The sequence below is a fragment of the Scyliorhinus torazame genome, chromosome 10 (assembly GCF_047496885.1).
Source record: "Scyliorhinus torazame isolate Kashiwa2021f chromosome 10, sScyTor2.1, whole genome shotgun sequence".
In the NCBI taxonomy this organism is placed as follows: domain Eukaryota; kingdom Metazoa; phylum Chordata; class Chondrichthyes; order Carcharhiniformes; family Scyliorhinidae; genus Scyliorhinus; species Scyliorhinus torazame.
In genome coordinates, this window is record NC_092716.1 from 31,518,309 (window position 1) to 31,540,193 (window position 21,885).

Here is a 21,885-nt window from a genome sequence, read left to right on the forward strand (position 1 = left end):
GCAAGATTATACAATTTGTCTTTATAAACATATTTGCAATTCCATTCCTTCCAGCAAATCTTACCCCAGAGTCTAATGTCCTTCAGAACATTGAAGTACGATTTTGAATAGGCTTTTAGTTTAATGCCTCTCAATCTAGTTTATGTTCGGAAAATAAAGGTAGTTTTAAGGGATTTATATTTGCGTTTCACAACGGCGCAAACAGGACCCGGGCACGACCTATTCTGGCCCTCACAGGGGGCCAGCACGGCGCTGGAGCGGTTCACGCCGCTCCAGCGTCCTTACGCAGCGCCAGATGGGCGCCGCGCCAACCCGCGCATGCGCAGTTGGGGCAGCCCAATCCTGCGCATGCACAGTTGGGCCGCGCCATCCTGCGCATGCGCGGGTAACATCTTACGCGCGTCGGCCCCTCACCAACATGGCGCCGCTCGCGGAACGAGGTAGGCCCGGTGGGGGGAGAGGCGGGCCCGCCGATCGGTGGGCCCCGATCGTGGTCCTGACCCCATCGGAGGCCCCCTCCCCCCCCGGTGAAGGAACCCCCCTCCCCACTCACAGGCCGCCCCCCCCCATCCCCCAGCGTTCCCACAGAGTTCTCGCCGGCAGCGACCAGGGGTGGATGGCGCTGGCGGGAACTTGTCATGTCGTAGCAGCCGCTCGGCCCATGCGGGCCGGAGAATTGGAGCTCGCTGTTTGCGGCGATTCTCCGAGCGGCCCGGCACGAATCGTGCGCCGCTGGTTTCGGGGGAATGGGAGAATTGCGTGCGGGGTTCGGGGCGACATGGCGCGATTCACGCGGCGCCACGCCGATTCTCCCACCCGGCGTGGGGGGGGGGGGGAATTGCGCCCGTTATGTATTGGTAAACATGGAAAATACTGTATTGTTTTAAGTGGGTTTAATTTAATGTTTCTGTGGCTGTAAGGGCTCTAACCCATAGTTAGATTCATGCTGGACAAGTGTGTTTGCATGTGTGGGGTTTAGTTCAGTTCCAATTGTCTTTCTATAGTGCTTAAAGGGCAGCTGTATGCAGAATGAATGATAGAAATAAGTCATTGTTTAGCAACAGGGGCCACTTTCCAGAGGAAAGGGCTTTCCTTTGTTCTTAGTTTCAACTGGAAGCCAGGGATGTTGGAGGCAGGATCTTGGGCAGTAAACATCTCTTAATCCTGCCAGAAGAAACATTGGACAGGACTGGAGCTGCAACGAGGCCGGCTACCTAAAGTTACAATCCAGATAACCAGGGAATTGGGACAGAAAGATCTTTAAAATCACCTGAAATTAAGAGAACAGGAGCCAAGGTATTGTTCAGAAGAATTCAAGGAAGAGTAAACAAAGTGTTCTGAATTAAAGAGGTTATTGCAGCAATTATATTGAAAGTGCGACCGAGGCAGATGAAACAGTTGATGCAATTTTAATACAGTCTGGGAACTGAGAGTTAAAGCAATTGTGAGCAGTTTGCACAGAAGTCAAGACAATGAAATCCGAAAGGGGTTAGTGTAAAATCCGGGGATGGATTCGCTGCTTAAAGTGGAGCAGAAGCTTTGTTTAAAAATTCCATTTGGAAAACAAAGAACATGTTATTGAAAATATGGAAAGATGTGCCATTTGAAACATGGAAGTCTGGCAATATCTGGTCTGAGAGAAACATGAGAGAATGTAGGGAAAGATGCCACAAAGGGTTAACAGCAGCTGTCAGGGAAGTATTGTAAAATGCAGATAGCCTTGGTCAAGCAGGCTCAGCAAACAAGACAAACAGGATTTTGAATGAAGCCAAAGACAATGGCTCACACCTTCATTGAAAGTAACTATCTTAGTAAGGATCTGGAAAAGAATGGATGAGGTTCAGTTGAATTTTGTGATAATTCTAGGTGTGAAAATTTGCTAATACCAGGTTTATCAGTCTACGAGAAACATAATTCAAAGACAAAATTGAGCTGAGGACACAATTGGAAAATAAAACTATAGAAATGACAGGAATTAAAAGTAACGTCTCTTGAAGTCAAAGCATTTTGAACATCACAAAGGAAACAATGTAATCAGATCTATGAGATGAAGTCATGTCAAAATGTATACTTAGTTGGAATAAAAGGTTTAGATCAAAAGATACTTTTTACAATCAAAGAAAATAAGAGTTACTTTACAATAACGTCAAAAAAAACGTAATTGTTAGAAAGCGAATATAAACCGAGAGACAAGAGCAGGAACTACCAGAACGACAACCAGAGCACAGAGAGAGCGAGGGAAGAAGCAGAGACAGATTACAGTCAGCTCAGTCATGGGAAAGAGACAGGGCAGAGCAGCCGAGCTAAAATAGCTTAGTACATCTAAGGAAGACTAGAATTTAAAGAATAGGCAGATTCAGCTCAGAATCAGATCAGAGATAGCTCTCACAGCTCTGTACATGGGAAAGATAGGACACAGCAACTGAGCTCATCAGCGAATACATCTAAAGAAGACCAGACTTTAAAGAAGATTGATTGTCAAGTTGGGCCTGAAGGTCCCTTCAACCAACCAGAAGGATCCAGAAGCAAGATCTTTTTACTTTTCTGTAAAGCTTTTAAAAAGAGAAAAAAATATATAATAATAAAATAACTTAAAAGTTTTAACCTGAAACAGTGGTTATTAGTCTACTTTACTTACTTAGCAATGCGGGACCCAGGATCCATGCTACTAAGTGGTAAGTAGATGAAATCTTCGGTGAAGGTATGGGTTATACCGGGAGATAACTTGAAAATATAGTTTGACCTGAACAACACCCACTGAAGCTTGCATCGGAGTCGGGGAGTGAGAATCCCTGATCACCATTTAGAATGTCGGCCCTTTTTGGTATAGGGGGAATTCTAAGAAGAGTGGTGAGTTTTCAAAAACAAACAATACAGCATAGGAACAGGCCCTTCAGCCCTCCATGCCTGTACCGGTCATGATGCCAACCTTTGCCAAAACCCTCAGCACTTCCTTGTGCTTGTGCCGTATCCTTCTTTACCCATCCTATCCATGTGTTTGTCAAGATGCCTTTTGAATGCTGTTAATGTATCAGCTTCCACAACCTCCCCAGGCAATGCGTTGCAGGCACTCACTACCCTCTGCGTAAAAAACCTGCCTCGCACATCTCCTCTAAACTTTGCCCCATGGACCTTAAACCTATGCCCCCTGGTGACTGACCCCTCCACCCTGGGGAAGAGTGCCTGCCCATCCACTGTATCCATGCCCCTCATAATCTTGTAGACCTCTATCAGGTCACCCCTCAACCTCTGTCTTTCTAATAAAAACAGTCCAAGTCTATTCAGCCTCTCCACATAGCTAACACCCTCCAGACCAGGCAACATCCTGGTAAACCTCCTCTGCACCCTCTCCAAGCCTCCACATCCTTCTGCTAGTGTGGCGACCAGAATTGTGCGCAGTATTCCAAGTGCGGCCTTACCAAGGTTCTATACAACGGTATCATGACTTGCCAGTTTTTATACTCGATGCCCCATCCAATGAAGGCAAGTATTCTGTATGTTTTTTTGACTACCTTGTCCACCTGTGTTCAAAGATCTGTGGACCTCCACACCCAGATCTCTCTGACTTTCTATATTCCTAAGAGTTTTGCCATTTACGGTATATTCCCCCTCTATGTTAGACCTACCAAAATGCATTAACACACATTTGTCCAGATTAATAATAATAATAATAATAATAATCTTTATTGTCACAAGAAGGCTTACATTGCAATGAAGTTACTGTGAAAAGCCCCAAGTCACCACATTCTGGCTCCTGTTCGGGTACATGGAGGGAGAATTCAGAATGTTCAAATTACCTAACAGCACGTCTTTCGAGACTTGTGGGAGGAAACAGGAGCACCCGGAGGGGGCCCACGCAGACACGGGGAGAATGTGCAGACTCTGCACAGACAGTGACCAAGCCGGGAATCGAACCTGGGACCATGGCGCTGTAAAGCCACAGTGCTAACCACTATGCTATGGATTATGTTGCATTTGCCATTTCTCTGCCCAAGTTTTCAACCTTTCTATGTCCTGCTGTATCCTCTGACAATCCTCAACACTATCTGCCACTCCACCAACCTTGGTGTCATCCGCGAACTTACCAATCAAACCTGGTCTGAATTTCAGAATGCAAACCACTAAGGGGAAGCATACTAATGAGAGAAGATATTAAAGTGTGTTTCTCGCAATGGAGTTTGGAAACTCTCATGTGACAACCATCTGGGAGGATTCTGAGGAGGCATTCACAAACTTCCACTTGGGGTTCAGTGTGGAGAGTCAATTTGCCATATTCTGTGCTTAAAAGGGACTTTGTGCTCATGAGACCATTGTAGATTATGGTGTACTTTTGCAATCCGTGTTAATCCTGAAACCTGTGTGTAATTGTTAAATAGTCTTTTGAACCATTCTGGGATCTTCCCATCTAGTTATGGCATCAATTAGAATTGGAACAGTTGCAAGCCATGTGTTCTATCCATATCCAAGACCTAACTTTGCTTCACACCTGTAATAAAGTGTGACACTTTTTATCCACTAATTTGCAAGGCCACTATGCAGAAAACATCCACCCTTACTTCTCCCCCAGTGTGAATTTGTGTACTTGGATGAATGGCTTGGGATAATATCATTGAATTATAGAATTTACAGTGCAGGAGGAGGCTATTCGGCCCATCAAGTCTACAGTGGCCCCTGACAGAACACCCTACCTAAGCCCAAACCTCCACCCTATCTCCATAACCCAGCAACCCCACCTAACCTTTGGACACTACAGGGCAATTTGGCATCGCCAATCCACCTAACCCGTATATCTTTGGGCTGTGAGCTGCACAGTAGCACAGTGGTTAGCACTGTTGCTTCACAGCGCCAGGGTCCCAGGTTTGATTCCCGGCTTGGGTCACTGTCTGCGCGGAGTCTGCACGTTTTGCCCCTGTCTGCTTAGGTTCCTTCCGGGTGCTCCGGTTTCCTCCCACAAGTCCCAAAAGACGTGCTTTTAGGTAATTTGGACATTCTGAATTCTCCCTCCGTGTACCCGAACAGGCGCCGGAATGTGGTGACGAGGAGATTTTCACAGTAACTTCATTGTAGTGTTAATGTAAGCCTACTTTTGACAATAAAGATTTTTTTTTTTTTAAAAACGCAGACACGGGGAGAACATGCAGACTCCATACAGATAGTGACCCAAGCCGAGAATCAAATCCGGGTCCCTGCTGGTGTGCATAAACAGCGCTAACCACTGTGCTACCATGCCGCCCAAAATATTGGCAACAAAGGGTTATGATTTTAAAATAATACTCTGCAGCTTCTAGTGACTGTTGAAGTGCCATAACAGGTTGCTCTTCATGTCACTGTTCTGTGTGAAGCAGGAAGAGGAAGAAAGAAATAATTGAGATTGGAAACATTACAAGATCTTTCTCCCCAACAAGAAGTGGTCATTTTAAATTGCAATTCCTTGAGTTAATACTGTACGGCAATTCTCAGCACTTCGGAAACTGTCAGCCAGTTATAGTATGCTTCTATTTGTCTTCAGTTGGACGACCAACTGCAAGCAGCTTAAAGGAATGACCCTGGCTGAGAAAGGGAGAAGAGCGTGGGACCAGACGGGCCTATCATACTATGCTGCAACTAAACATTTCATCAATTGTTTCCCCGAGTACTGGTGATCACAACAATCTTACAGCATAACGGCTAGATGGAGGCAACAGGTCATAGAGTCATAGAATTTACAGTGCAGAAGGAGGCCATTCAGCCCATTGAGTCTGCACCAGCCCTTGGAAAGAGCACCCTACCTAAACCCACATCCCCACCCTATTTTCACACCTCCACCCTATTCCTGTAACCCCACCTAACCTTTTTGGACACTAAGGGCAATTTAGTATAGCCAATCCACTTAACCTGCACATCTTTGGATTGTGGGAGGAAGCTGGAGCACCTGGAGAAAACCCACGCAGGCACGGGGCAAACATGCAGACTCCACACAGACAGTGACCCAAGCCTGGAATCGAACCTGGGACCCTGGAGCTGAGAAGCAATTGTGCTAACCACTGTGCTACAGTGCCTCCTCATGAAGGAAACAAAAACAGACAAAATATCCATCAAAGCTGTATGAAAACCTTTGTTTGTAAGATGTAATTATGTGAGCCAACTGGTAAGAATTGAGTTGCTCTTTCAATCAGCCAAGATCAATTCTACCTTTCCAATGCTATATCGAATACCAAGGTGAAATGTTAACTGCAGTAAAATTGAAGAGCTTTGTTCCAAGATAATAATTTTTCTAAGTTTTGACAGGACAGAATGTGGGAATCTTTTATGTTTGTGATAATTACCGCAACATAATTGGTAGGCTCAAGGGGCATTGTCATTTAGAAGTGTGTATTACAATTGGGTTGTGGAAATCAGAGACAATTATGTCAATTTTAAATGAGGCACAAGGTATAAAATCTGACATTTTAAGCCTATAATATGAAGCAGCAGTGTTTTACAAAAAGGAACTTTTGTTTCAAATTTTCAAGACCTTCAATTGCCTCGTAATATTGTAATTCTCAGAACTTGTAAACATTCGGCCATTAAAAGACACTTTGTGACTCGCTGAAGTCAAAACAGCATAGCAACAAAGAAACATCAGAAAACTAGCTAATTTTCTACCTTTGCAGGAACTATGTGTAACTATATAGCAAAAGGAGCATTTGTATGCTTAATGTAAGATAATTTCTTGCTAAGTTTTATGTGACAGATTTGTCTAAGTTGCAAAAGATTCAGAAGAGCTTGCCAAAAGTGCAACCAAATAAATCCATTTTGAAGAGGTTTTTTTTGGAAAGGCAGGGGTAAAGTGGAATAGCAACAATGTTCAGGGATGGAGTTCCATTGAGTGGAACCAATACAGTGATAGTTATCTTGGGTAGCACGAGACTGGGGGCTGTTACATAAACTAAACTTGACCCGGTTAGTGGACCAAATGAAAGGGGACTTCCGAAGGTGGGATATGGTCCCGTTATCACTGGCGGGGAGGGTACAAACAGTGACAGTTTTCCACATTGCCGAGAAACTGGTGTGATCTCTTCCTGCAATTTAGTGGGCCTCGATGCCATGTTTCCCACACTAAATCCAGCCCTATGTTTCAGTTATGCTGCATGCAAGCATGCACACAAATGATTACCTAATAGTCTATTTCAAAAAGTAACATTAGATGCAGAGACCAGGTTCATAGCTAAATAATATAAACATCCATGGTTTACTAATGACAAATGCCAGGGAAGATGGACCAGTACAGAAGTGCAATCTCATGCTTTCTTTTTATTCCAGATTTAAAACAAAGTCAAATAGGTCAGTCATTGGGGCAGCACTGTGGCGCAATGGCTAGCACTGCTGCCTCACGGCGCTGAGGACGCAGGTTCGATCCCAGCCCCGGGTCACTGTCCCTGTGGAGTTTACACATTCTCCCAGTGTCTGCGCGGGTCTCACCCCCCACAACCCAACGAGGTGCAGGGTAGCTGGATTGGCCATGCTGAATTGGGCCTTAATTTGAAAAATTAATTAAGTCAGCCATTGACCAGGACCCCGACATTTACAAGAGTTCCAATTACTCTCTGAGTGACCTCAGTAATTTATCAGGAATTATGATTCCTTTATTTCGCTGATGAAGGGCAGTGATCTTAAAGGAATTGCTAGGTTAATATCTAAACATCGCTGGCTTGCTCTGGACCACAAATTATTCATGAGCAAGCCATGAGAGATCCATTATTTCATATTAAACAGAAGGTAGTCAACATGAATGGATTGATTTCTAAAGGCAAATCAGTTAATAAAGCAAACGGCATTGCCATTTCGTAATCTCTGTAGCATTACACCATATTAGACACTAAGATTGATTCAGGTCTGTGTGGGGAACAACAGGAAACATGCATCAATGTGAACAATGAACAGTTGTCACTTAGGCTCATTATTAAGGCAATCAACACCTATCATCCATGTGCCCACTGGAATTTAGCGGTGGCTTGGAGATTAAAAGCCATACAGCTTTCCCGTGCATCCAGAAGGCTTGCCTGGCACTTTCCAGGGGAACCCTCGTTCAAAGACATTGAGTGCCCAATTACAAACCAATGGAATCCTATGCAGTCCTCCATGAGATCTATCTCATAGCATAGCCAAGATCTTGACACTCACTCAGGTGATAATTTGAATTGCAAAGCAGCTTGTCACCTCTGGATTGTGGTAAGAGCACTGTGACTATCTCTGTATAACTTCTACAAGAAATTCGAACTGCAAGAAATTTGAATTCCCAGTGACCAACCTGAAGGATCACACAACAAGATTTCAAGTTTTATAACTTTTACTGCAAGAAACCGTTAGGAAATAGGGGTGGTTTAAACAATTTAGATTTGTATTGTGGGTATTAAAAATAGCGACCGGAATTCTCTGGTCGTTGGGATTCTCTTTTCCCATTAAAGGCACATCTCCGCCCAAGGGTTTCCCGGAAGGTGGGGGGCTTCAATAGAAAATCCCACTGACATGTGGCAGGAAGAAGGAGCCCCACTGTCAGCAAACAGTACCCCGCCGAGAAACACGCAGCTGGGGGTCCGGAGAATCCTGTCCAGGATATGAGTTTAAGTTTAAGCTCAATATGTGTTTCTGCATTTGTTTTTAAGAAAGTGTTTATACTTCAGCATGCTTCATGTTAAACAAAGGTACCTGCATGCTTATAGCGTTTAGTTGCACTTTTAGTTTCACTGTACCTGCATTGTATTTAAGGCATAAAAACAATTTTAAGCCTTAAAAATTAAGCTTTTGCTTAGCAACAAGAGGCTCACCCCAGGCCTCTCTGAAGGAGGACCTCCTTTCCTCCGCTGCCCCGCAAGATCCATCCGCCATCTTCTTGCGGGGCAGCCGCGGGGAGGACGGCAACCGCGCATGCACGGGTGACGTCATTTACGTGGCGGCGGTCGCGTCATTTACGCGGCGCCGCTTTTACGCGGCGCCAAGGCCCAGCGCGCGTAAATGACGCGGCGCGGCTCCTAGCCCCCTCGGGGGCGGGAGAATAGGGTGCTGGGAAGGGCCTCCGACGCCGGCGTGAAACACTCCGGTTTTCACTCCGGCATCGGGACTTTGTCTCCCAATGGGAGAATTGTGCCCCTGATTTTTCAAAATAATAGAGGCTGCCAGTACAAGCAGGACAATACAGAACACAAGTTCCAGAAGCTAAAGAACAGCCAGAAATCAGGGTTCCAGGAAATTAAAGGAATAACGAACAGAAATCTGGAAAAAGTATTCAGTGAAGTCAGGAACAGAGAAAGAGGCTCCCAGTTAAAGACAGAGCTGCAAGGCGCAGACCTGGTGAAGTTGGCTAGTGAGAAGCCAGGGAGCTCAATTAATCCTAAGATTGGCGACAGCATAATACAGCATGTGAAACATTGGTGATCTGTTAGCATTTTGTTCTGAGATATTATGTGAAAGCTAGCAACCCAGGGCAGAGGAATACCAAAAGAAGAGGTTGAAATCCTGGATGTGGATCCTCGGCAAAGGCATCTCAGGGAAAGCCTTGTGTGGGAGAAGCTTTCAAAATGTATTCTTTGAGACCGAGAGTAGGAGAAATTTCAACTCGGGAGGGCTGTGAATCATTGGAATTCTCCATCCCAGAGGGCTGTGGAAGCTCAGTCATTGAGTATGTTTAAGGTGAAGACTGATAGATTTCAGATTTACAATAACGTAAAGAATTATGGGGATAGTGTAGCCATGACTGCATTGAACGGCAGAGCAGGCTTGATGGGCCGAATGGCCTGCTCATGTTCCTATGTTATGTGTACTGAGAACATTGCAGCACATAAGATATGTTTTGTAACTTCTGTAATCGGTGTGTATCTGTGAAGCTGCAGTGGGAATGGAGTAGTAGTTAATATTTTCTTGTTCAATAAAATGTTTTATTCTTTTGCTAAAACTTAATCGGCAATCCTGCAACTCTGTTCACCCACAATTCTAAACAAAAGAAAATGTTATGATCTGTTGATCCAATCTGAGTTGTGATAGCCTAGTAGTAACATCTGCTGGGATCGTAACAAAACAAACGAGAAGCAGTATCGACTTAGCTATTTTTGGAAGCAACTTGCACTTTAAACGACAGAACAGAACTTTCTCCTATTAGGACTTAAAACAACCAAAAATCTCCAGCTCCACAGTTATACTTCGTACTGTCCCTTAAGTGGACATTAAGTTCTCCCAGATACAGTCCAAAGTGATTTTTAGATCACAAGGGTTTATTTCTAATCTTTACCTTTCCTAAACTGGTCATTTTTAACCACAGAACCATCTTTTGGGGTTCCCCCCTCTAGTTTAAGCTAAGCTTTTAAACCGTCATGAACTCGGTCTTTTCAATCACAGTGCGAGTTCTCACTTGCATTTCTGTGCAGTGAACCATAGTCTTGCTGACATTATCTATTCCCTCTTTCTCAGATCCTGGCAGACAGCCTTGTGAAATACATTCTAGGAGAACCTTCTGCTGTGAACCGACAATGGCTGCCTATTCACCTTCCCCTCTCAACACCCATCTCCATGACAATGTGAAGCACATGGAACTTGTACCAGGCAGAAATGCTGATTAGCTATCTTTGAGACCCTAATTATATTCCATCTTGGAATTAAGTAGACAGTTGAAAGTGAAACAGTTAACAATGTAACATTTACAACACCTTCCTGGGACTTTGCGACTAACAGTAATTGTCAAAAAGTATGAACACCTTGCACCTTCTACCCAGTAAAACAACCTGGCCCTCCCTTCAATCCTTAACAACCACGGCATCCATGCGTGTTGTTGGGTAGAGTTCAGAACAGGTCACATGACCCCTTTCATTTGACCCTGAATTGATAACACAATCACAAAACTTAGCAATCTCAACGGAGAATTAGTGCACTTTTACGACAGAAATATTGGTGCCGCACCTGGACCGATTCCACTAACATTGAGGGGCTAGCACCATGCCGAGTGGAACACCGTCGATTCCCATGAAAACGGTGGGATTTTGGCCGAGTCTGTGATTGACACTCGGGAGGCTGACAGGCTGCAGTCGCACACTCCCCACACACACACACTTATTAAAGCCAAAAAGATAGCATTAATTCTGCTGGAACATGCCCATACAGCTGATGGGTTGGCTGTGGCCGGAGGGCACCCAGGAGGGTGCCATTGGGGGGGGACCTATACAACCCGGGCACTAGGTTTAAAGTGGTCTGTTAGCAGTGTGCGTAGCTTCATGGGTGCCTTGCCGCTGTGGCAATGGTGCTCCGTGCCCGTCCACCCCCGACCCCACAGCCCACCTCCTGGCCACCCCCTACTACTCCCCCCCGGCCCTGGCAGAAGCCCCCCAGCCAGCGCACTACTGTCGGCAAACTATGGCGATGTTGGATCCTGTCCGTACACCCTCTCTCTCTCTCAGCAGCCACCATGCCAGGTTCACGATTTTTGAAAGCACAAGTGAACCACGCCGTCGGGAACTCAGCCCATCGGAGGCAGAGAATCGGGGGTGGGCCTATTAATGATATGCGCGGAGTGAAACGCATTGACGCCGTTTTCAAGGTGACAGAAAATCGCGACTTGGCGTCAAACTGGCGCCTGCCGCGAGTTTGCTGTCGGGAGCTATTCTCCGCGCGATCTCACTCCATGATTTCAGAGTCGGCTTACGGAGAATCCCGCCCCTTATATTTCTCACATAGTTAATCATGGAATTTTGGAGGAAAGGGGTTGACATATTCTGTGGTCCTAATTTCCAGTTTCAATATTAGATAAAATGTTCGTTCTGAATGGAGTTCACAGTGCGACTGGTAATCAAATTCTTAATGCAGCTACTGTATCAAGAGTAGCACTTAGTTCATGGAAGAATGTAAAATCACCACTTAGTGTAAGAGCCAAACACAGACCCACTGGACCCACCATCTTAACAGATCTTGTTCGATCTCAGGATTGGGAATGATGGATCTCAAGCTGTCATTGTTCAGACTGGCACAAATGGAAATATTGCCTTGAAGGTGGAGATAAATGTAATTATTTTTTTCCAGTATCTCTCAATGGAACATTTTAAATTGAAGGTAGGCACCCCTAGAGAGTGTTACACCATTATGTAAAAATACTATTGTTGAATACTATTGTTGAAAAGCCTGCAGCAGACTCACAGTCAATGGCTGCCTTTTCACCCACATCCAGCAGAGGGCAGTAGTGCAGAGCTGCTTATTGGCTGTTGCGGGGGAAATCTGCATATGCCGTTGTGCTCACCATAACTTGAAGGTGTACCTGAGCAAGAGACCTTAGCTGTTCAAGTGAAGACAAGCATCCAGCGGAGGGCAGTAGAGCAGAGATGCTGATTGGCTGTTGCAGGGGCAATTTGCATGCACCGTTGTGCTCACCCTAACTTGACGGTGTACCTGAGCAAGAGACCCTAGCTGTTCAAGTGAAGACAAGCATCCAGCAGAGGGCAGAAGAGCGGAGCAGCTGATTGGCTGTTGCAGGGGAAATTTGCATATGCCGTTGTGCTCACCCTAACTTGAAGGTGGTTTGTGGAGGAGCTGTTGTCAAGTTTTTCTTTTATTTTCCCTCAGGTGTTATTGTGCGGGGCGCAGAGGTTGCTGAGTGAGTGCTTGCTGAGAAGGGGAGTGAATAACAGGTAAGCTCTTTCTTTCTTTTTCTTTTTTTATCTAGAGGGGATGGCAGGGAAGGTAGTGCAATGTTCCTCATACAGAATGTTTGAGGTGAGGGACGCCGTCAGTGTCCCTGCTGATTTCATCTGTGGGAAGTGCACGCATCTCCAGCTCCTCAGAAACCACGTTAGGGAACTGGAGCTGGATGAACTTCGGATCATTCGGGAGGTAGAGGTGGTCATAGATAGAAGCTTCAGGGATGTAATTACTCTGAAGATAGATGGGTGACGGAGAGAGGGGCTGGGAGGAAGCAGTCAGTACAGGGATCCCCTGTGGTCGTTCCCCTTAGTAACAAGTATACCGCTTTGGATACTGTTGGGGGGGGGGCTTACCAGGGGTAAGCCATGGGGTACAGGTCTCTGGCACAGAGTCTGTCCCTGTTGCTCAGGAGGGAAGGGGGGAGAGGAGTAGAGTATGAGTCATTGGAGACTCTATAGTTAGGGGGATGGATAGGAGATTCTGTGGGAACGAGAGAGACCCACGGTTGGTGTGTTGCCTCCCAGGTGCCAGGGTGCGTGATGTCTCGGATCGTGTTTTCGGGATCCTTAAAAGGGGGGGGGGGGAGCAGCCCCAAGTCGTGGCCCACATAGGTACCAACCACATAGGTAGGAAAAGGTATAGGGATGTAAGGCAGGAATTCAGGGAGCTAGGGTGGAAACTTAGATCTAGGACAAACAGAGTTATTATCTCTGGGTTGTTACCCGTGCCACGTGATAGCGAGACGAGGAATAGGGAGAGAGAGGAGTTGAACACATGGCTACAGGGATGGTGCAGGAGGGAGGGTTTCAGATTCCTGGATAATTGGGCTCATTCTGGGGTGGGACCTCTACAAACAGGATGGTCTACACCTGGACCAGAGGGGTAACAATATCCTGGGGGGGAAATTTGCTAATGCTCTTCAGGAGGGTTTAAACTAGTTCAGCAGGGGCTTAGGAACCTGAATTGTAGCTCCAGTATACAGGAGGCTGAGAGCAGTGAGTTCATGAGTAAGATTTTAAAGTTGCAGGAGTGTACCGGCAGGCAGGAAGGTGGTTTAAAGTGTGTCTTCTTCAATGCCAGGAGCATCCGGAATAAGGTGGGTGAACTTGCGGCGTGGGTTGCTACCTGGGACTTTGATGTTGTGGCCATTTCAGAGACATGTGTAGAGCAGGGACAGGAATAGTTGTTGCAGGTGCCGGGGAAGGTGGTAAAAGAGGGGGAGGGGTGGCATTGTTAGTCAAGGACAGTATTACATGGCAGAAAGGACGTTTGATGAGGACTCGTCTACTGAGGTAGTATGGGCTGAGGTTAGAAACAGGAAAGGAGAGGTCACCCTGTTAGGGGTTTTCTATAGGCCTCCGAAAAGTTCCAGAGATGTAGAGGAAAGGATTGCAAAGATGATTCCGGATAGGAGCGAAAGCAACAGGGTAGTTGTTATGGGGGACTTTAAATATTGACTGGAAACGCTATAGTTCGAGTACTTTAGATGGGTCCGTTTTTGTCCAATGTGTGCAGGAGGGTTTCCTGACACAGTATGTAGATAGGCCAACGAGAGGCAAGGCCATATTGGATTTGGTACTGGGTAATGAACCAGGACAGGTGTTAGATTTGGAGGTAGGTGAGCACTTTGGTGATAGTGACCACAATTCGATTACGTTTACTTTAGTGATGGAAAGGGATAGGTATATACCGCAGGGCAAGAGTTATATCGGGGGAAAGGCAATTATGATGCGATGAGGCAAGACTTAGGATGCATCGGATGGAGAGGAAAACTGCAGGGGATGGGCACAATTGAAATGTGGAGCTTGTTCAAGGAACAGCTACTGCATGTCCTTGATAAGTATGTACCTGTCAGGCAGGGAGGAAGTGGTTGAGCAAGGGAACCGTGGTTTACTAAAGCAGTCGAAACACTTGTCAAGAGGAAGAAGGAGGCTTATGTAAAGATGAGACATGAAGGTAGTAAGGGTGTGGAATGCCCTGCCTGCAACAGTAGTGGACTTGCAAACACTAAGGGCATTCAAATGGTCATTGGATAGACATATGGACGATAAGGGAATAGTGTAGATGGGCTTTAGAGTGGTTTCACAGGTCAGCGCAACATCGGGGGCCGAAGGGCCTGTACTGCGCTGTAATGTTCTATGTTCTATGTTCTATTTATTCCCTTCTTTCTTCTGTTGCAGATGACGACTGGCATTATGTCAAATGTCATCATAGAATTTACAGTGCAGAATGGGCATTACAAACACCAGTGTGCATCAACTCTACTTCATGTGCAAAACAAATAGAGTAAAAGTCGGCTGAATTTTCCAGTGGTCCAATTAAACCACTCCATTACCACCTCAGTTCTCATCAACTAAATCAGCACAGTTCACATATCCAGCCAAAGGCTGCCTTGATTTGCAGCATCATGCCAGATGGCATATTTTGCCATTAGATCAGTGGAGTCACTTACTAGTGGCATTTAAAAAAAAATTCTCGTTACCCTTTCTCTGCTAACATTTTGTGCTCCTCCAACTAGAATTTTGCTGTGTCTCCCCATCCCATTAGCAACAATACTAATTTAAATTAATTTAAATGAATAGTTTTTTCGGGCAGCACGGTAGCACAAGTGGCTAGCACTGTGGCTTCACAGCTCCAGGGTCCCAGGTTCGATACCCCGCTGGGTCACTGTCTGTGCGGGGTCTGTACATTCTCCCCGTGTCTGCGTGGGTTTCCTCTGGGTGCTCCGGTTTCCTCCACAGTCCAAAGATGTGCAGGATAGGTGGATTGGCCATTATAAATTGCCCTTAGTGACCAAAAAGGTTGGGGGGGGGGGGTATTGCTGGGTGTGGGAATGGGGTGGAAGTGAAGTCTTAAATGGGTCGGTGCAGACTCCATGGGCCGGGCGGCCTCCTTCTGCACTGTATGTTCAATATATCATACTAGTTGACGGGAGGAGGTGAGCATTGTGAGGCAAACCATTTCCCATTGACAAACGCTTCTTGATTAAGTTGTTCGATTATTAGAAATGAATAGTTTTTTTTAAAAAGGCTGGCCGAGTTATTTCGGGAAAAGTGGGACTTATATTTATTTTTTGAAAAAAGGAACCAGGGGTGGGATTCTCCGACCCCCTGCCTGGTGTGAATCCCGCCCCCGCCGTGTCCCGAATTCTCCGCCACCAGAGATTCGGTGGGGGCGGGAATCGCGCCGCGCCGGTCGGCGGGGGCGGGAATCGCACCGCGCCGGTCGGCGGGCCCACCCCTGCCGATTCTGCGGCCCGCGAAGGGCCGAAATCCCGCTGCTGGCATGCCTGTCCCGCCTGCGTGGATTAAACCACCCTTTGAACGGCGGGACAAGGCGGCGCGGGCAGGCTCCGGGGTCCTGGGGGGGGGGGGGGGCGCGGGGTGATCTGGCCCCGGGGGGTGCCTGTGCCATGGGGGCACTCTTTTTCTTCCGCCTTCGCCATGGTCTTCACTATGGCAGAGGCGGAAGAGACCCCCTCCCCTGCGCATGTGCGCGCTGATGCTCCCGCGCATGCGCTGACCCACGTCTTCCAGCGAAGACCTTTCGGCGCCGGCTGGCGTGGCGCCAAAGGCCTTTCCCGCCAGCCCGTGGAGCAGAAACCGCTCCGGCGTGGGCCTAGCCCCTCAAGGTGAGGGCTTGGCCCCTAAAGGTGCGGAGACTTCCGCACCTTTGGGGCGGCCCAACGACGGAGTGGTTCCCGCCACTCCATTATGCCGGGCCCCGCCGGGTAGGGGATAATCCCGCCCCAGGTTCCTTGATCTGTTGGATCAAACAGCATTGAATTCTCATTCAAAGGGCCATGACTGGAGGCAAAAAGTGTTGCCAATAGCAAAAGTAACGACTGGCATCTTATTTATTCAAAATGATGAAAACTTGCCACAACTCCAAACAGAAACTTGGGATTCGATTTTCCCATGCGTTGCACCCGGCCCGATCCCATTGCACTGGGTGGATAGCAGGTGAGGCCCAAAATGGGTTTCTCACTGAGCCAAACGCGATGCACACGATCGGGTACCCCGGCGCAATCTGGATGTTTAAATAATCATTTAAATATGCATGGCTCATATGAGCCCGCAGTCTCCTGGCAGTCAATGGCCGCACTGGCCAGGCCTTATGCTGGCGTGAATGAATACTGGTCTCCACAAATGAAGACCAAGAAAGGATGGCCATGCCAGAGGATTTGGGGGCCTTTGGAGCCCCCCCGCCGATGATTGGGGGCAGGGCAGGATAGTGCACTGGCAGTGCCCCTAGCACCAGGGCAGTGACAACCTGGCAGCCTGCCAGTGTCAACTTGGCAGCATCAACCTGGCACAGTCGGGGTGCCAGGCTAGCACTTTCAGGGCGCCAGTGCCCAGGTACCAGGCACTGTGGGATATGTGCACTTGGGGTGGGGGGGGCGATGCCCCGATGACCAGGACGACGGATGGGTGTTGGGTCAGGTCATCCTCATCCTGGATGGTAGGGGGTGGGGCACGCAGACCTTTCGTGATGGGAGCAAGTTTGCCCCTCCATGGTTGAGGTTTGGGGGTGTTTCCCATGTCTGCAAGGGGTCTGTGGGTGAGGTGGGGGACCCTCAACCTCACTTTGAGATCTGGGCAGCCTTTAGAAATGGCTGCCAGAACTCTGAGGAGACCGTCTTGCCGGCAATTTTAGTTCCCCACTAACAACTCGAAGTCTGGGATTTTCCAGTGAGAAACTCCCCAAGCTCCAAAAAATATGACTGAATGTGGGCTGGATCACACCGAAACACACAGCGGGAATCACCCCACCAAACCCGCCCTAGTCATTTTTGGGGGAGAATCGTGCCCTCGGAAAGGATGATATTTGATACAATTTCCTGATGACTCATTGCATTTGTATAACCGCTGTGGAATTTGTGCAGACCAGTGCTGCAAAATTCAGTGAGACGAGAAAATGGGCACAGGCATTGTGAATCACCCACAGCTGCTGCTTCAGTCGTAGCTGGACACTTCAAGTTATGTTCATCTAAATGATCGTAGCTCATTGCCAGCACTGGGCATGCTTTTGAGTAGCTGCTGTATATGCCTGAACAGCGGGCACAAAATCCCAAGAGGCTACATGGCGCCAGACCAACCCTCTTAAATGTGAGAAGCATTTTGGCTGGAGCAGGTCCTGGAGATCATTGAACTTGGAAAGAGACAAGAATGAGAGAGCAAGGCAGGGGTTGTGCGCAAGATTTTCCGAGGCTGCACTGGAGGCCTTGACTGAGGAGGAGGAGGGATACCATTTGCACAGGGGGATCAGGGAACCCTTCAGACAAACTCTCAAAAGGTAGAGGGACCAAATGGCAGTGTCAGTCAATACCAGGATCAAGCCTAAGAATTTGGATACTATGTCACTAAAAAGTTAATAAAAGTAGTCAAGGCCAATGAATATATCTTCAAACGCCACATTCCACCATGAGCCACCCAGACTGCTCAATCCACCACATCCCCACTACTCAGTGAACAAAAATCTCTATCAATCATAACTTATACCTTAATTTATAGCTTCATCTCACCTTCGCACACTGTTGAAAGCCTCACACACACATCTCACAGCTTACACACAGAGCCAGATAGGGTATGGCAAATACATCATAACAGTTTAATTAGTCAAACATATTGCACCAAACTCATTGACTCACTTCCTGCTCACTCTTGCAGGACAAGGTGATGAAGGCAGAGAAGGCAGCATCTAACCAATGGGGACAGGCATGGCTTCATGTCTTTATCTCCACAGAATAGATGGTGTTCACCAACATTTGAGCGGGCATGTCTTAGCCCGTGGCCAACAATGCGGCCAAAGCCATCGAAGATAATAGTATGCCTAATCCTCCTTCTCACACCCAAACATTTCCTTATCGCACAATCTCTTCTGACTTCGAAACTGCAGATGACATAAACATGCACCATTTGCTTCTCCCACCACCACCATCCACCCCCTTCCATCCTGACTCCCCTTACCAGAAACCTGCACTTTCTCCTGTTATGTATCCCAAAAATTGCAATCTGCCCAGGGAGTGGTCAATGAGAAAGAGATGGAAAAGTAGGAAGACAATGATGAGGGAAAACACTACCATTCGCCCTCAAACTATCAGCTCAAATTTGAATGCAATGGAAGGTATCCCAGAGCAGGATTAACATGTGGTGAGTCACAAGGCACAAGTGACCTTCAACAAGACAGTGAAGGTTCTGGTAACAGAGGTGTCAGCTGGCCTGAGGCAGGGGTCTCAATTTCTGCTGCAGAGGTTTCGGGTGAAGACGTCAGGGTTTTTTTTTGCCTCTTCCCTTCCTCCTCCACCTTCGCTGGTCAGAAGGGCTGTGCCTTCATGATGGAGATGTTGTGCAGCAGACCACCCCCATTCCTGACACTCATGATGCTGGATACATCAGATAACAAAACATTGTTTCAGTTGCCAATAGTTTACTCTGTCACATTTCAGGTGGCAGCATAATTTCCTCATGTGAATCATCAGCCACATCATCAACAGGTAGCCACCCTCTGGCTTTCTGTGATGGATCAAATGCAGGTGGTACACTGGGCTGCTGCAGAATGAAAATATCTTGACTGTTGCCAGACTCTGGGCAATGACCCACAGCATTCTCTTAAGTATGGGTCACACACTATCTGCATGTTGAGGGTATGGAAATGCTTCCGTTTACAAACCATCACTGAGTTGCCATGTGATACCTGCATTGCAACATCCATGCATTCAATGGCACCCCGTGTCATGGGGAAGTCTGTGATATGTGTGCAGCATATTTGCACTTGCTCATTCTGTGTGCTTTGCTCTGGGAAGAGGGAGTGAAAGGTGTTCAAGCTGCCTTGTAATACAGAGCTTCTGTGACCTCCCCAACAAACTGGGAGATGTGGCAAAAATTGCAAGCTCGAGTCTGGAAGGAGTTGGGCACACATAACTTTTGGCCATAGTCACTTCCAGAGCTACTGGCAATGCCACCTTCACCCTGTTCCAGGGCTGCAGTTGTGGCTGCAGCAGGTGGCAGATTTTGTAAGGATCTCCTGAGTGAAGCAGAGAAATCTCACACCTTGTTCCTCCCGAGGTTCAGCTGATAAATGTGCTGGATAGGTACTGATAACCCTCCTCTCCCTCTTCCAAAAGATTGCTCTGCTCTGTATCAGCTCCTCTCCTTTCCACTGTCATACTGTAGATCAAAAAGGATGCTAACTACAAAACCCATGTTTGGGAGCAACTGGTCTGTGCAGAATCACTGTCATCAGCACAATGTCCTTCAGCATGTGCCCTGTAGCCTTCAGCTGTTTTAAACACTTCTACAATTGCAGCACGTGCCAGCAGAAATCAATCAGCACCCAGTCTGAAAGTATTTGACACTCGCTCGAAATATCACTGCTGAGGGGATCATTCCTGCTGCTGAAGCTGTGTGAGGTTCAGAGAGGATATTGCTGGATCACTGAGCTCCAAAATGGCAGTGCTGGTGTCAAATCAGAGGCACTGATCTGATTACTCTGCATACTTACAATAGAGGTTTCCTTCATGAACATGCCACAATAGGAGGCAAAAAGCACACCTAACACTGAGAAAACAAAACAGGCACAACATATCCTAATTTTGCAGGCAGGGGGGTTGCGGCTGGGCTGCATGTGGAGAGGAAAAGGATACAATCACACCAATAGTAGCTACCACAAAAACATTTGAAAGTATATTTTTCTTTAAATAATTATTTAAATAATCATAAACAGTAAAATTGATAATTGAAGAAGTTATGCTGCCTGAAAAAGAGATTCCCAGATTTAAACTAAGAAGGCAGCAATTAGAGAATCTATTACATGGAAGTGACCAGCAGGTCGCGATTATCATAATTGAAAACTTGCAAGCATACAATTTAGAGAACATCATTAAAGCTATTCAAAAGTAGCTTCTGTTCTGGAAATTATTTCAACTCCAGTGCTCATCATTTTGGGTATTCCATCTGCTCCAAAAAATAAACTCAAACAGTTTCTGACACAAGGAGCTGGATTCTCTGGTCACCGCCGGCGAAATCGCGTTCGGCGGCCGGCCGGAGAATCCCCGTTTCCAACCAAATCGGTGCGGTGCCGCTCTCGCGATGCTTCATCCCTCCAAAGCGGCGTACTCGCAGAGCACGCCGCACGCCGTGCCGATGGCCTCAGGACGTTGCCCGAGTCCCACCCGCCGATGCTCCGCTCCCAAGCGGCTGAGTTCCCGACGGCGTCGGTCGCATGTACTATCATCCGTCGGAAACTCGGCATGGCGGCTGTGGGCTCAGTCCAGCACCGCCACCGTCTGGGGCGATGGGACTTTGTCAGGGGCTGGGGGCACTGTTGGGGGGTGGTCCCGGGGCTCGCGAGCCGGCCAAAGGGGGGCCACTATTTTGCAGGCCGGGTCCGCAAGCGGCCTACGCCAAGTTGCACTGCACAACCGCTGCAGGCCGCCGCCGTACGCACGCGCAGCCATGGATCCGGCAATTTTCCGGGCCGTATCGGCAGCTAGAGCCGGGTGCTCTACGCTGCTCGGCTGCTAGCCCCCAGCCAAATGGAGGATCGGTGGCCGTTTTACGCCAAATTTTGGGTTGTAAAACGCAACCGTTCCCACGCCGATGTTGGGACATAGCCTAAAAATCAGAGAATCCAGCCCATTATGTGCAAAATAAAATAGAACATTGAAATCAGGAATTATATTTGGATTTTCTAATGCTTCAGTGCTACCAATGGAAATTTGTTTTTGTAAAGGATGTTTAGTGTCATGTTAGAATCTCCGTAGAGACGGATCATTTTCAGAGATCAATTTCCCAAATGACCAGTGGAAATGATTCAAGGACAGGATTTCATGTTTTAAGACTGTTACTGTAACAAACAGACTAAAATCAACAATATAAAATTTCACATTCAGCATGAGGGGCAGACATGTGGACCTGAAATTAGTGTCTTTAACTTAAGTAAAGGCAATTACAGTGGAAGGGAACAAAATCAAAGTTGGCTAAAGTGAATTGGGAAACTAGGTTACGAGATAAGACAGTCAAGAAGAGTGGTAGGCATTTAAGGAGATATTTCACACCGCTAAACAAGGTTTCAATGCATTGAGAAAGAAAGACTTTACAAGAAGGGTGCATCATCTGCCGCTAAATAAGGAAGCTGAGGATGGTATCTGTAAAGTCTCAGGCAAGTGACCACTCGGATGTGACGACTATAGGAAAACGTTAGATTTAGGGTGGCATGGTGGCACAGTGGTAAGCACTGCTGCCGAAG

The 21,885-nt window shown here is 47.1% G+C and overlaps 1 protein-coding gene across 1 annotated transcript in view; it reads right to left on the reverse strand.

Moving 5' to 3' along the window:
• Window positions 1–21,885, reverse strand: part of LOC140384795 (cadherin-13-like) — a 971,948-nt gene that overhangs the window by 542,195 nt on the left and 407,868 nt on the right. The gene's annotated exons all lie outside the window — the stretch shown is intronic.